The sequence below is a fragment of the Anopheles coluzzii genome, chromosome 2 (genome assembly GCF_943734685.1).
Source record: "Anopheles coluzzii chromosome 2, AcolN3, whole genome shotgun sequence".
Taxonomy (NCBI): domain Eukaryota; kingdom Metazoa; phylum Arthropoda; class Insecta; order Diptera; family Culicidae; genus Anopheles; species Anopheles coluzzii.
In genome coordinates, this window is record NC_064670.1 from 69291119 (window position 1) to 69304884 (window position 13766).

General features: G+C 44.0%; 2 long non-coding RNA genes across 2 annotated transcripts; one reads left to right on the top strand and one right to left on the bottom strand.

Annotated features, from left to right (window-relative positions):
- Positions 1-1956: 1956 nt before the first annotated feature.
- Positions 1957-3427, bottom strand: LOC125906520 (uncharacterized). Its single transcript, XR_007451898.1, has 2 exons — positions 3351-3427; positions 1957-3280 (listed from the first exon to the last, which is right to left on the bottom strand). It is a non-coding gene; the product is annotated as an uncharacterized LOC125906520 (long non-coding RNA).
- Positions 3428-9633: 6206 nt separating this feature from the next.
- On the top strand, positions 9634-10303 carry LOC125906519 (uncharacterized). Its single transcript, XR_007451897.1, has 2 exons — positions 9634-9724; positions 9803-10303. It is a non-coding gene; the product is annotated as an uncharacterized LOC125906519 (long non-coding RNA).
- Positions 10304-13766: the final 3463 nt, after the last annotated feature.

Below are 13766 nucleotides of genomic sequence, written 5' to 3' on the forward strand. Positions count from 1 at the left end.
CACATCTCAGCCTTGTCGGAGAACGAGAACACGGGAGGGGGAGACCGGCAACGTAGGTTCTATACGTTCTTCATTTACGCTCCCTCGTGCGTTCGTGCGTGCGTGCACGCGCGCGTCTGTGTGTGTGTATGTATGTGCATGCCTGCGTGCGTGGCTGTGTGTGTTTTTGCCGCTTCGCTTAACGAGATCCTACGGGATCACCTTGTGAAAAACACCAAGAGAGGGGGAGGGGTAAGTGTATGTGTATGTGTGTGTATGTGTGCTTGCATGCGTACGTGGTTGTGAGTGTGTTTTTTGCTGTTTCGCGATCTCCTACGGAATCAAAAGGGGGGGGGGGGGGGAACACGAGGGGGAGGGGGAGTGAGGTGTGTGTTTGTGTGCTAGCCTGCATGCGTGCGTGGCTTTGTCTGTGTGTGTTTTTGCGTTCGCGTTCTCCTACGGGATCACCTTGCGAAAAACACCATGGGGAGGAGAAGGTGTGTGTGTGTTTTCTCTTTGTCGTTTCGCACTCTCCCGTGGGTCTCCTTGTGTGCGTTAGTTTTTTTGTTTTTCAAGAAGATAAAAAAATACTTCGAAAAATACCAGTGGGGAGGGTGTGTGTATGAATGAAAGAATGTGCTTAGAAAAAGAAAGTAGAAAATAAAAAAAATATTGAACAACGGATTCGTAAGTGTGTTTGAACTCATTGCTATCCGAAAAAAAGCGAGGGGGGGCTCTTGAAATGTAGTTCACATGTATGCAACATGTATCGTGTCGCCGCGACGGTGTATCTCGCTCAATCCGTTAAGCCTGAAAAGTGCTTCTATCGGATCGTCTAATCGGGCGCCATTTAATCAATCCGTTAGCGAAAAGTCGCATGGATTTTGGTACCGGGGATCCGCAGTGTTGCGTTTTCTTCGCGCCAACTTTGCCTGTATTTTCAATGAGCCAAGCGATTTTACCCCCTCCTACACGCATTGTATCCTACAGCACGCTTGACGCGGCAACGTTCACCACATACACACACACACATCTCCACACTCAGGGTACGACATCTTCCCTGTTGCTGTTCTGGACTCAGACAAAATTTGTGTTTCTACACTTATTGTTCAAAAAAGTAGTAGCTCTTAGGATCTGAATTTACAAACAAATATCAAAATATTATCTTCTGCTAATGATATTGCACTGAATTTAATTGCACTACATTAAGTTTTTACATATCTTTCGTAAAAGTTCGTCAGAGTATGAAAATGTCGATACAATTTGTCATCAATAACTTAAATTTCAAGATTTTCGCGCATAAAATTATGACGCGCGCTGTGTGTGCGGCGGCGTAATTCGCTACTCGTATAGCCGTCTCGCTTCTTCTTGTGTGTGCTTTACCGTTGCTGACCGCTTCAAGAACATTGCTGCTCACACACACGTCAGTCTGTGGCAAACAATTGGAGGGGGAGGATGTGTCGGTTTGCTCCAGAAATCGTGTGTGATTTTGGTGTTCTGGATTTGGTTCCATCGCTGTTTGTTTTGATGAATTTGAAAAGGTAAGACTCATAGACCGATGTAAAAGTGTGAGAGTAAAGTGATGTTGATGGTGACTGATGCTTTTATTTGTTTCTTTTCCTGCTTTCATCCACTGATGGTGTCGAGCATCGCCGAGGATGTGATCGAATGCGGAATATTCGAAACGAGGAGATTCATTCCGGATTTTGTTTGCAATAAGGTAAGTTATGATAACACACAAAGCATACGAAAAAAGAGTGAGTAATCTTATTCTTAACTTTCATTTCTTCAACAGCGCTGAACTAATCCTCCAGCTTACAGGACGGCAAAGGTACACGCACAAACGTGCACACATCAGCCTTCTCGAAGAACGAGAACACGGGAGGGGGAGACCGGCAACGTATAGAACCTTTACGCTCCCTCGTGCGTTCGTGCGTGCGTGCGCGCGCGCGTCTATGTGTGTGTATGTGTGTGCATGCCTGCGTGCGTGGCTGTGTGTGTTTTTGCCGCTTCGCATAACGAGATCCTACGGGATCACCTTGCGAAAAACACCAAGAGAGGGGGAGGGGTAGGTGTGTGTGTATGTGTGTGTGTGCTTGCATGCGTGCGTGGCTGTGTATGTGTGTGTATGTGTGCTTGCATGCGTGCATGGCTGTGTATGTGTGTGTATGTGTGCTTGCATACGTGCATGGCTGTGTATGTGTGTGTATGTGTGCTTTTGCTGTTTGGCGATCTCCTACGGAATCACCTTGCGAAAACACGTGGGGGGGGGAGGAGTGAGGTATGTGTGTGCTTGCCTGCGTGCTTTGTGTGTGTGTTTTTGCGTTCACGTTCTACGGGATCACTTTGCGAAAAACACCAAGGGGAGGAGGAGGTGTTAGTGTGTGTGTATGTGTGTGTGTGTGTGTGTGTGTGTGTATGTTTTTTTTTTCTTTGCCGATTCGCACTCTCTCGCGGATCTAGTTGTGTGCGTTAGTTTTTTTTTAGTTTCTTCGAAAAATACCTGGGGGAGGATGTGTGTATGAAAGAATGTACTTCAGAAAAGAAAGTGAAAATAAAAAAAACGAATATGAAATATGTTAAACGAAGTTTTAAGTGTGTCTGAACTCATTGCAATCCGAAAGAAAGCGAGGGGGGCTCTTAAAATGTAGTACACATGTATGCAACATGTATCGTGTCGCCGCGACGGTGTATCTCGCTCAATCCGTTAAGCCTGAAAAGTGCTTCTATCGGATCGTCTAATCGGGCGCCACCCAACCGACATTATCGCGCGACATTTTAAAATTTTGTATGAGAAAAAATGGGCTCAAAACGTTCTCAAATCGTGCTCATTAGCAGCACTAAAGAGCACGTTTCTGCAACCGTGCGACAGCGTGTATCATACATGTAGTTTCTGTATGCTACATTATTGTACAATTTCTTTATTCTCTCCTTTCTCCCAAAACAAACTCAGACTCTCTCTCATTTTCCATTCCACACATTCGCTCTTTATTTTTACCTCTTTACTCGCACATACACTTTTAAATACTCACACAATTCACACTGCCGAAAATCGGTGCGGGATACACACGTACCCGTCTTGCCTGCCTTCTCTCCTCGTTCTTCCTTTCCTCCAGCTTTGCCTTCGTCGAATGGTGTGTACGCGTCCTGCTTGCTTCCCTCTTGCTGCTCCCACGTGCTGCACTAGCGAGGTGGATGTTCGTCTCTACCTTCCTGCCGCTTCTCCTCTACCAGGCGCTAGCACGTTGGAGGATCGAATCGTTCCTGCCTTCTTTCCTCTCCTGTTCTGTTTTCGGCACTCCTAGGGATAGAAGGAAATATTAACTATTTTGCCAACAGCTGTTCAATTTAACGTCAAGCACAATACTTACCAACCAATTGAATATTGCTTCTGTTGTGGTCCGTGCTCACTTCCGTTCGTGCGTGTGTTACGATTTCTTTAAAAAAACGAAATTGATTTTATATCACAATTATCAATACAATTCAGTTTGATGAAGATTGATAAAATTCTTTATTAAAAGCTGTACTTACCAAATAATTTTTTCCGTACTGATTTCACGAGAGAAAAAAAACGGGCACGTATCGATGCGGCCTACCGCTTGCAAACTTGATTTCACACTACCACATTTTCATGTAAACGCGAAGCAGCGCCTTCCTCGTGTGGCTATACAGGTATTCCCCGATATACGCCATACTCGATATACACGATTTCGCTATACGCTTTTTTTCTAAATTTGACGGTTCTTTGAACAAGTAGTACTAATTTTAGAAATCGAATGTCAAATGCAAAATAAATTCCCTTTTGGTTGAATATTAAAAACCATTTCAAATGGTTTCCAACTATTTGGTTAGTTAGTTGATTTAGTTATTTGATCTAATTTCAACTGAATTTTTCAATTTTATACCATTTGAAATGGTTTTTAACCATTCGGTAGTGGTAGGTTTAGTGGCTAAAACCTACCACTTCATGCAAAGTTATACGGATATTAGTTATAATTTGACTGAAAACCTCGAAATTCGACTTTCGCTATTGTATATTCGAGATACGCTATTGCCTCCGGTACGCATTGATAGCGTATATCGGGGAGTACCTGTACAATGATACAAAGAGCGGGCGAGAGGAGAACGCTTGCGTGAACGCTTGGTGTAGCAAGCGAATTTGGACAAGTCCCAGAAAAGCGAGACGCAAGAGTTTCTCTCCAACGATGGAAAGGGATGAGCTAAATGAAACATGCGAATCGTTGATGCGACACAGCCAAGTCGCAAGCAAATACAGACCAACACCCAGAAGAGCGAGGCAGAATGAAAAATTTTGTGAATGTTAGAATGAGAAAAATGATAGATACACATAAAAATCGCGCGATAATGCCGGTTGGGCATTTAATCAATCCGTTAGCGAAAAGTTGCATGGATTTTGGTACCGGCCCAACCGGCATTATCGCGCGATTTTTATGTGTATCTATCATTTTTCTCTTTCTAACATTCAGAAAAATTTTCATTCTGTCTTGCTCTTCTGGGTGTTGGTCACTTTTTGCTCGCAACTTGGCTGTGTCACATCAACCATCCTCATGTTTCATATGGCTCTTCTCTTTCCATCGTTCGAGAGAAACTCTTGTGTCTCGCTTTTCTGGGACTTGTCCAATTTCGCTTGCTACACCAAGCGTTCACGCAAGCGATCTTCTCTCGTCCGCTCTTTGTATCATTGTACAGGTACTCCCCGATATACGCTATTAATGCGGACCGGAGGCATTAGCGTATCTCGAATATTAGCAAATGTCGAGTTTTCAGTCAAATTATAGCTAATTTTCATATAATTTTGCATGAAGTGGTAGGTTTTAGCCGCTAAATTAGTTATTTGATATGATTTCAACTGAATATTACAATTGTACACATTTTGAAATGGTTTTTAATATTCGACCAAAAGCGAATTTATTTTGAATTTGATATTCGATGTGTCAAATTAGTACAATTTGCTCAAAAAACTTTAAAATTTAGAAAAAAAGCTTATAGCGAAATCGCGTATATCGTGTATGGCGTATATCGGGGAATACCTGTATAGCCACCAGAGGAAGGCGCTGCTTCGCGTTCATATGAAAAAGTGGTAGTGTAAAATCAAGTTTGTAAGAAGAAGGACGCGTCGATGCGTGCTCGTTTTTTCTCTCGTGAAACCAGTACGGAAAAAAACTATTTGGTAAGTACAGCTTTTAATAAAGGATTATATCAATCTGTATCAAATTGAATGGTATTAATAATTGGTGATATCAAATCAATTTCGTTTTCTATAGCAAATCGTAACACACGCACAAACGGAAGTGAGCACGGACCACGATAGAAATAATCAATTGGTTGGTAAGTATTATGCTTCGCGTTAAATGGAACAGCGGTTTTCAAAATAGATAATATTTCGCTCTTTCACCAGCAGTGCCAAAAACAAAAGGACAGGAGAGGTAGGAACGACCATTCAACGCGTTAGCGCCGGACGAAGGAGAAGCGGCAGGAAGGCAGGAACGATCCTTCAACGTGCTAGCGCCTGGTAGAGGAGAGGCGGCAGGAAGGTAGGGACGATTATCCAGCACGCTAGCGCAGCATCTGGGAACAGCGAGGGGGAGGCAAGCAGGAAGAATTTTTAACGCGTGCACACCATTCGACGAAGCCAACGCTGGATGAAAGGAAGAACGAGGAGAGAAGGCAGGCAAGACGGGTACGTGTGTGTCCCGCAACGGGTTTTCGGCAGTGTGAAATGTGAGTATTGAAAAGTGTATGTGTGAGTAGAGGTAAAGAGGTAAAATAAAGAGCGAATGTGTGGAATGGGAAAATGAAAGAGAGTCTGTGTTTGTTTTGGGAGAGAGGAGAGAATGAAAGAAATTGAACAATAATGTAGCATACAGAAACCACATGTATGATACACGCTGTCGCACCGTTGCAGAGACGTGCTCTTTAGTGCTGCTAATGAGCACGATTTGAGAACGTTTTGAGCCCGTTTTTTCTCATACAAAATTTTAAAATGTCGCGCGATAATGTCGGTTGGGGGGGTATAGACCCAACCGACATTATCGCGCGACATTTTTAAATTTTGTATGAGAAAAAACGGGCTCAAAACGTTCTCAAATCGTGCTCATTAGCAGCACTAAAGAGCACGTTTCTGCAACGGTGCGACAGCGTGTATCATACATGTAGTTTCTGTATGCTACATTATTGTTCAATTTCTTTCATTCTCTCCTCTCTCCCAAAACAAACACAGACTCTCTCTAATTTTTCCATTCCACACATTCGCTCTTTATTTAACCTCTTTACCTCTACTCACACATACACTTTTCAATACTCACACAATTCACACTGCCGAAAACCGGTGCGGGATACACACGTACCCGTCTTGCCTGCCTTCTCTCCTCGTTCTTCCTATAATCCAGCGTTGTCTTCGTCGAATTGTGTCCACACGTTAAAAATTCTTCCTGCTTGCCTCCCTCTCGCTGCTCCCACATGCTGCGCTAGCGTGCTGGATGATCGTCCCTACCTTCCTGCCGCTTCTCCTCTACCAGGCGCTAGCACGTTGGAGGATCGGATCGTTCCTGCCTTCTTTCCTCTCCTGTTCTGTTTTCGACACTCCTAGGGATAGAAGTAAATATTAACTATTTTGCCAACAGCTGTTCAATTTAACCTCAAGCACAATACTTACCAACCAATTGAATATTGCTTCTGTTGTGGTCCGTGCTCACTTCCATTCGTGCGTGTGTTACGATTTCTTTAAAAAAACGAAATTGATTTGAAATCACCAATTATTAATACCATTCAGTTTGATACAGATTGATAAAATTCTTTATTAAAAGCTGTACTTACCAAATAATTTTTTCCGTACTGATTTCACGAGAGAAAAAAAAACGGGCACGTATCGATGCGGCCTACCGCTTGCAAACTTGATTTCACACTACCACATTTTCATGTGAACGTGAAGCAGCGCCTTCCTCGGGTGGCTATTCATGTATTCCCCGATATACGCCCCACACTCGATATACGCGATTTAGCTGTACGCTTTTTGTCTAAATTTGAAAGTTCTTTGAGCAAATTGTACAAATTTGACACATCGAATATCAAATTCAAAATAAATTCCCTTTTGGTCGAACATTAAAAACCATTTCAAAAGGTGTGCAATTGTAATCTTCAGTTGAAATCAGATCAAATAACTAATTTAGTGGTAAATCCTACCACGTCAAGCAAAATTATACGAAAATTAGCTATAATTTGACTGAAAACTCGACATTTGCTAACATTCGAGATACGCTATTGCCTCCGGTACGCATTGATAGCGTATATCGGGGAGTACCTGTACAATGATACAAAGAGCGGGCGAGAGGAGAACGCTTGCGTGAACGATTGGTGTAGCAAGCGAATTTGGACAAGTCCCAGAAAAGCGAGACGCAAGAGTTTCTCTCCAACGATGGAAAGGGATGAGCTAAATGAAACATGCGAATCGTTGATGCGACACAGCCAAGTCGCAAGCAAATACAGACCAACATCCAGAAGAGCGAGGCAGAATGAAAAATTTTGTGAATGTTAGAATGAGAAAAATGATAGATACACATAAAAATCGCGCGATAATGCTGGTTGGGGAGAAGGTTTTTCCAACCGTGTGACAGCGTGTATCATACATTTGGTTTCTGTATGCTACATCCCTTCTCAATTTCTTTCATTCGCTTCATTCTCTCTACAAAGCTCTTTCTCTCATTTGTCGATTCCGCACATGCTTACGCTCTTTATTTTACCTTCTTACTCGCACATACAAATTTACATACTCACACAATTCACACTGCCGAAAACCGGTGCGGAATACACACGTACCCGTCTTGCCTGCCTTCTCTCCTCGTTCTTCCTTTCATCCAGCGTTGTCTTCGTCGAATGGTGTGCACGCGTTAAAAATTATTCCTGCTTGCCTCCCCCTCGCTGCTCCCAGGTGCTGCGCTAGCGTGCTGGATGATCGTCCCTACCTTCCTGCCGCCTCTCCTCTACCAGGCGCTAGCACGTTGGAGGATCGTTCCTGCCTTCCTGCCGCTTCTCCTTCGTCCGGCGCTAACGCGTTGAATGATCGTTCCTGCCTCTCCTGTCCTTTTGTTTTTGGCACTGCTGGTGAAAGAGGGAAATATTATCTATTTTGAAAACCGCTGTTCCATTAAACGCGAAGCATGATACTTACCAACCAATTGATTATTTCTATCGTGGTCCGTGCTCACTTCCGTTCGTGCGTGTGTTACGATTTGCTATAGAAAACGAAATTGATTTGATATCACCAATTATTAATACCATTCAGTTTGATACAGATTGATATAATCCTATATTAAAAGCTGTACTTACCAAATAGTTTTTCCGTACCGGTTTCACGAGAGAAAAAAACGGGCACGCATCGACGTAGCCTACCGCTTGTAAACTTGTTTTCACACTACCACATTTTCATGTGAACGCGAAGCAGCGCCTTCCTCGTGTGGCTATACAGGTATTCTCCGATATACGCCATACTCGATATACGCGATTTCGCTTTAAGCTTTTTTTCTAAATTTGAAAGTTCTTTGAGCAAGTTGTACTAATTTGACACATCGAATATCAAATTCAAAATAAATTCCCTTTTGATCGAATATTAAAAACCATTTCAAAAGGTGTACAATTGTAATCTTCAGTTGAATCAGATCAAATAACTAATTAAGTGGTAAATCCTACCACTTCAAGCAAAATTATACGAAAATTAGCTATAATTTGACTGAAAACTCGACATTTGCTAATATTCGAGATACGCTATTGCCTCCGGTCCGCATTAATAGCGTATATCGGGGAGTACCTGCAAGATGATACAAAGAGCGGACGAGAGAAGATCGCTTGCGTGAACGCTTGGTGTAGCAAGCGAAATTGGACAAGTCCCAGAAAAGCGAGACACAAGAGTTTCTCTCGAACGATGGAAAGAGAAGAACCATATGCAACATGAGGATGGTTGGTGAAACACAGCCAAGTTGCGAGCAAAAAGTGACCAACACCCAGAAGAGCAAGACAGAGTGAAAATTTTTCTGAATGTTAGAATGAGAAAAATGATAGATACACATCAAAATCGCGCGATAATGCCGGTTGGGACCCGCTTGGCAAAATGTCGCGCGACATGCATGCTTGAAATCGATGCTTCCCAAGTAGCAGAGCCGAAGTTTTTCAGAGATTTTTCTGTGTGCCAAAGCGAGAGGCCCTGTCCTCTCTCTAGATTTTGGACGGCAAACCGCCGCCCGTGCAGAGGTGTGTGCGTGTGACGAAAAATTATGGATGAATAACGGGGCAAGCGGGGTTTGAAGTCTTTCGTTCGTCACACACACATGCATTTACCAGCGGATATCGCTGGACCGAGTCTACCCATCCCTCTCGATCCACCATGATTTTTCTGCTATCGCGCTCATCCGGGTGTTAGGCATCCTCAGTCTGTCCAGAACTTTCCCTGTGGAAGGATGTACTGAAGTGAGGTGCGATTTCTTGTGCAACGTACTTTGCTCATTTACGTTTTGTGCCGTGTTCCTTCTTCCTCAGTTATGGAATGATTTATCCTAGCAAATTGTTGAGGTAAGTTTCTTGCTGTGTGCTTGTGCAGGTACATTCAACTAACCCTTGGCGTCTAAAAAGTTACAGGTGTGTGCGCTATTTATCAACGACTACCTGCTGGCGTCGTCAACAATCTTCAAAGGAGCGACGGAAAGAAAACATTTTCCAGTTTTAAAATATTAAGGTAAGTTTTGATCTAATCCTCTGCGCTAAACTCTCCATAGTAATACATACTACTTACATTCATTATTGCTTCATTCAGCCCCCGGTGAGGACGTCATTACTTAACAGAAGCCGGTTCAACACGCGCAGCTCCTGTTCATGACGTCATCACGAAACTGAAGCTAGCTGAACACGCGCAGCACGGATGGTACCCCGAGCGCAGTAGGAGGAAGGAAGAACGAGAGGAGAAAGAACGGTAAATTTGGAAGGGGGAAAGCGCTCTGCCGTCTACACAGCGGGAGTATGCCAAAACACTTGTGGGAAGGGAGAGGGATATTATTCAATAAACAGCATGCATGTGTGTGTAAAGCAAATGTGAACAGCCTCATCATTTCTATAAGCAATCCGAAAAAGGGGGTGGAGCAAACACATTGGTATGCGTGAGCGGCTGAAGAAACCAGAACGTTTAGATGTGTGCGTGACGGATGGTTCGGGCGCCTGTGGCGAAGCTCTCGACAAGACTGCAAACGAGAGCTTTGTGGAGAGCTTTGTAGGGAGCTCAGATTACACAGGCCGCCGTCGGTTTTTGCGTCCTTGGGTAGATGTGTGCGTGACGGATGGTTCGGGCGCCTGTGGCGAAGCTCTCGACAAGACTGCAAACGAGAGCTTTGTGGAGAGCTTTGTAGGGAGCTCAGATTACACAGGCCGCCGTCGGTTTTTGCGTCCTTGGGGGTATTTGTATTGATGTTAGTGAAGCGCGCGTGTAAAACAGAATGCGAACTCTCATCGCAGCGCGTTTCTCCTTGCTTCCTCAAGCTTCCTCATACCCCTCGGCCTGAATCACTCAAAATTTGGGGTCTCATTGTTTGCGTGGCGGTGTTGGTTTTGCTTGAGGCGGTGTCTTTGCTGCTTCAGCACATGCCTCACAAGCGGCCACGTACTGCACTATTTCGTCGTCTAATCTTGGCCAGTACACGTAGCTTCGTGCGAGAGATTTCATACGTTCAACGCCTGGGTGGCCTCGATGTAGCTGTTCTAAACAATGCGCACGCAGATCTTCCGGTATCACTATCCAAGTGCCATAAATCCACTAAACGACCTGAAAACGGCTTCTAAACGACTCAAGTTCTCTACCTAAACGGAATATAGAAAGACTTCGTTTAGCAGACGGCAAACGACTCATGCATTCTAAAAATAGCAAAAAAAGCTGGTGGCGCCATCTGTTTGTGGGATACCCAACCAGTGGAGCTTCCTCGCTTGGAGGAGAGCTTTCTCATATCCACTGTACTGTTGTATGGTTTCGCATTGAAGTTATGCATCGCTAGAAGTAGAGCGGCGATACGATTGTTTAAATACTAAACTACAATGCAAACCACCAGCACTGAAGCAAGTGAGACTTGAGTAATGGTCGTTGATGTTGATACCCACGTATCTGACCACACGACCATATTATTCATATAGATTTTTGCTCAGAAAGTTAGAAGGCTATATAGGTCATGATAAGATGAAACTTGTCGAAACACATTGCAAGTAAATGATAGCAATATAATGATGAGTTGTAATACGCCATCTATTGATCAAACCAATGAAGCTTGTGGAGCTTTCATTTTTTTCTATAGATATTCAATTTTCCAGTCGTTTAAGCTGAATCTGTGGCGCTTAGGTAATCTTTTGCCAACGAGGATGCACCCTTCGACGGTCGACAATGCTTCTCTCCTGACGTGAAAACGTACCAACTCTGAACCAAAACTAGCATCCCGTGGCCAGCCTTCCTATATATATATAGATAGACTTTCCGCAGCAATGGGTCCGCTTGCGTACTTTTCTCCACATCTCTAAAACAAAGAGGAGAGGAATTAGAAATTGCGTTCATAGCTACTGACCTTAAATCCTCCTCTAGGTTTAGGCTGGCAATCACATATTCGGCTTCGGGCTTTGCGTGGTTCCTTATAAGTCGCGAAAGGATATCTGCATTTCCAAACATTCCGGATTGTATATATTCTATTGTGAAATCATATAACTGCATGGTGAGGGCAAATCGCTGTAGTCTGCTAGCAGTGTATATCGGAATGCCTGTCTTCGATCCAAAAATCCGGAGTAGAGAACGATGATCAGTTTGGAGTCGAAAATGAAGGCCGTACAATATCTTGTGAAATTTTGTAACCGCATAAACAAGGGCCAGACCTTCGCGGTCTATTTGGCTATAGTTGGATTCCGCCTTTGTCAGCGACTTTCAAGCGTGTTGCACAACTTTGATGCTACCGTCGGAGAACTTGTGGCTAAGAGTGGCTCCGATTCCAACGGGTGAAGCGTCTGCTGCCACTATTATTTCTGCGAATGGATCGTAATGCGTTAGTAAAAGTTCTGATGATAGTACTTCTTTAAATTTCATAAATGACGCTTCATACTCCTTTGTTCATTTGAATTGCTTCTCATCTTTTAAAAGGCTGTCGAGTGGAAATCTTAGATCCCGCATCATCGGTATGAACTTTCCATAGTAATTTATAGCTCCAAGAACAGAACGAACTCCTGCGATGTCAGTGGGTGGCGTTAAGTTTTGTATGGCGCTTATCTTTTCCGGATCAGGGTCTATTCCTCTACCATCAATTACATGCCCTAAGTATTTTATCTGACACATTCTAAAAACGCATTTACAGGGTTTTAGAGGATTATATAGACATGTTCAGCGAGTTGTAGATTCGTTCAGGCATATAATAGACTCTTTCAGCGAGATATAGAATTGTTCGGAAGTAGGCGTTGACATGTTCGGTTATATTGTAGAGCTGTCACTTTCGTACACTGGTGGACATAAAAATAGGAACTTTTTTCTGTGACCGAAAAACATAGTTCTTGTCGGAAATATTTGGTAGCCCTGAAAAGGACTGTTTAAGTGGTTGTTGGGAAGTGGTGTTGCGGTGTTCCACAGAGCGGAAACATATTCTAACGGTCAATGTGTTGACCGTTATTCGCTATCACTTCCTCACAGCGTAGGGCCATATCGCCGATGAGGTTACGGCATTCGCTTCTGTCTATGCGTTTCCACATAGCCTTGCAGCGTCTCCATAGCGAATCGGCAGAACGTGCATGCTTGTTCTTAAGCTGACGCTTGAGAGTTGACCACAGATTCTCAATCGGGTTGAGGTCTGGACTCAACGCAGGCCACGGTAGAACTTGCACATCCTCGTTTGCCAAAAAACATTTAACTAATCGCGATGATGATAGGCCGGTCTCGTAGTACAGTCGTCAACTCGTACGACTTAACAACATGCCCGTCATGGGTTCAAGCCCCAAATAGACCGTGCCGCCATACGTAGGATTGACTATCCTGCTATGGGGGGAAATCAATTAGTCACTGAAAGCCAAACCCACAAGAGGTAAAGGCAGGCCTTGACCGACAACGGTTGTTGAGCCAAAGAAGAAGAAGAAGAAGAATCGCGATGTATGCTTTGAGTCGTTATCGTGCTGAAAGATGTAATGCTCTTCGTCTCCGAATTTTTGTCGGGCGTATGGCAACATCTTACGACGTAGTATGTTTCTATACCCTTCCGAGTTCAGTGTCCCTTTGATACGGAACAAAGGACCCGGGCCGTGCCAGGAGAAGCAACCCCACACCATTACGTGGCCGCCTCCGTGCTTTAGGGTTTTTATAGTATTTTTTGGATGATACGCCTGTTTAGGAAGGCGCCAGACGTATTTAGTGCCGTCCGAACCATCCAGATTGATTCTGGACTCATCCGAAAAAAATATTTTGCTCCACCAAAAGATGGATGCAGCTAAATGCTCTTCGGCAAACCGAATGCGCGCTTCTACGTGGTGCGGCATTAGCTTACGAACCTTTCGTGGTTTACCGGCACAGAACCCACCGGCGTGTAAACTGCGCGACACCGTTTTCGCCGAAACTTGCAATCTAAGCTCCTGCTTAATACGATTGCAAGTTTTGAAAGGGTCCGCCCTGATTATCTCAACCATCTGCGCGTCAACGTCAGCCGTTGTTTTTTGCGGACGACCTGTGGATTTACCCGTAGCCTCGCTACGAATGGCGTTGTCCACAAACGTCCGCGAAC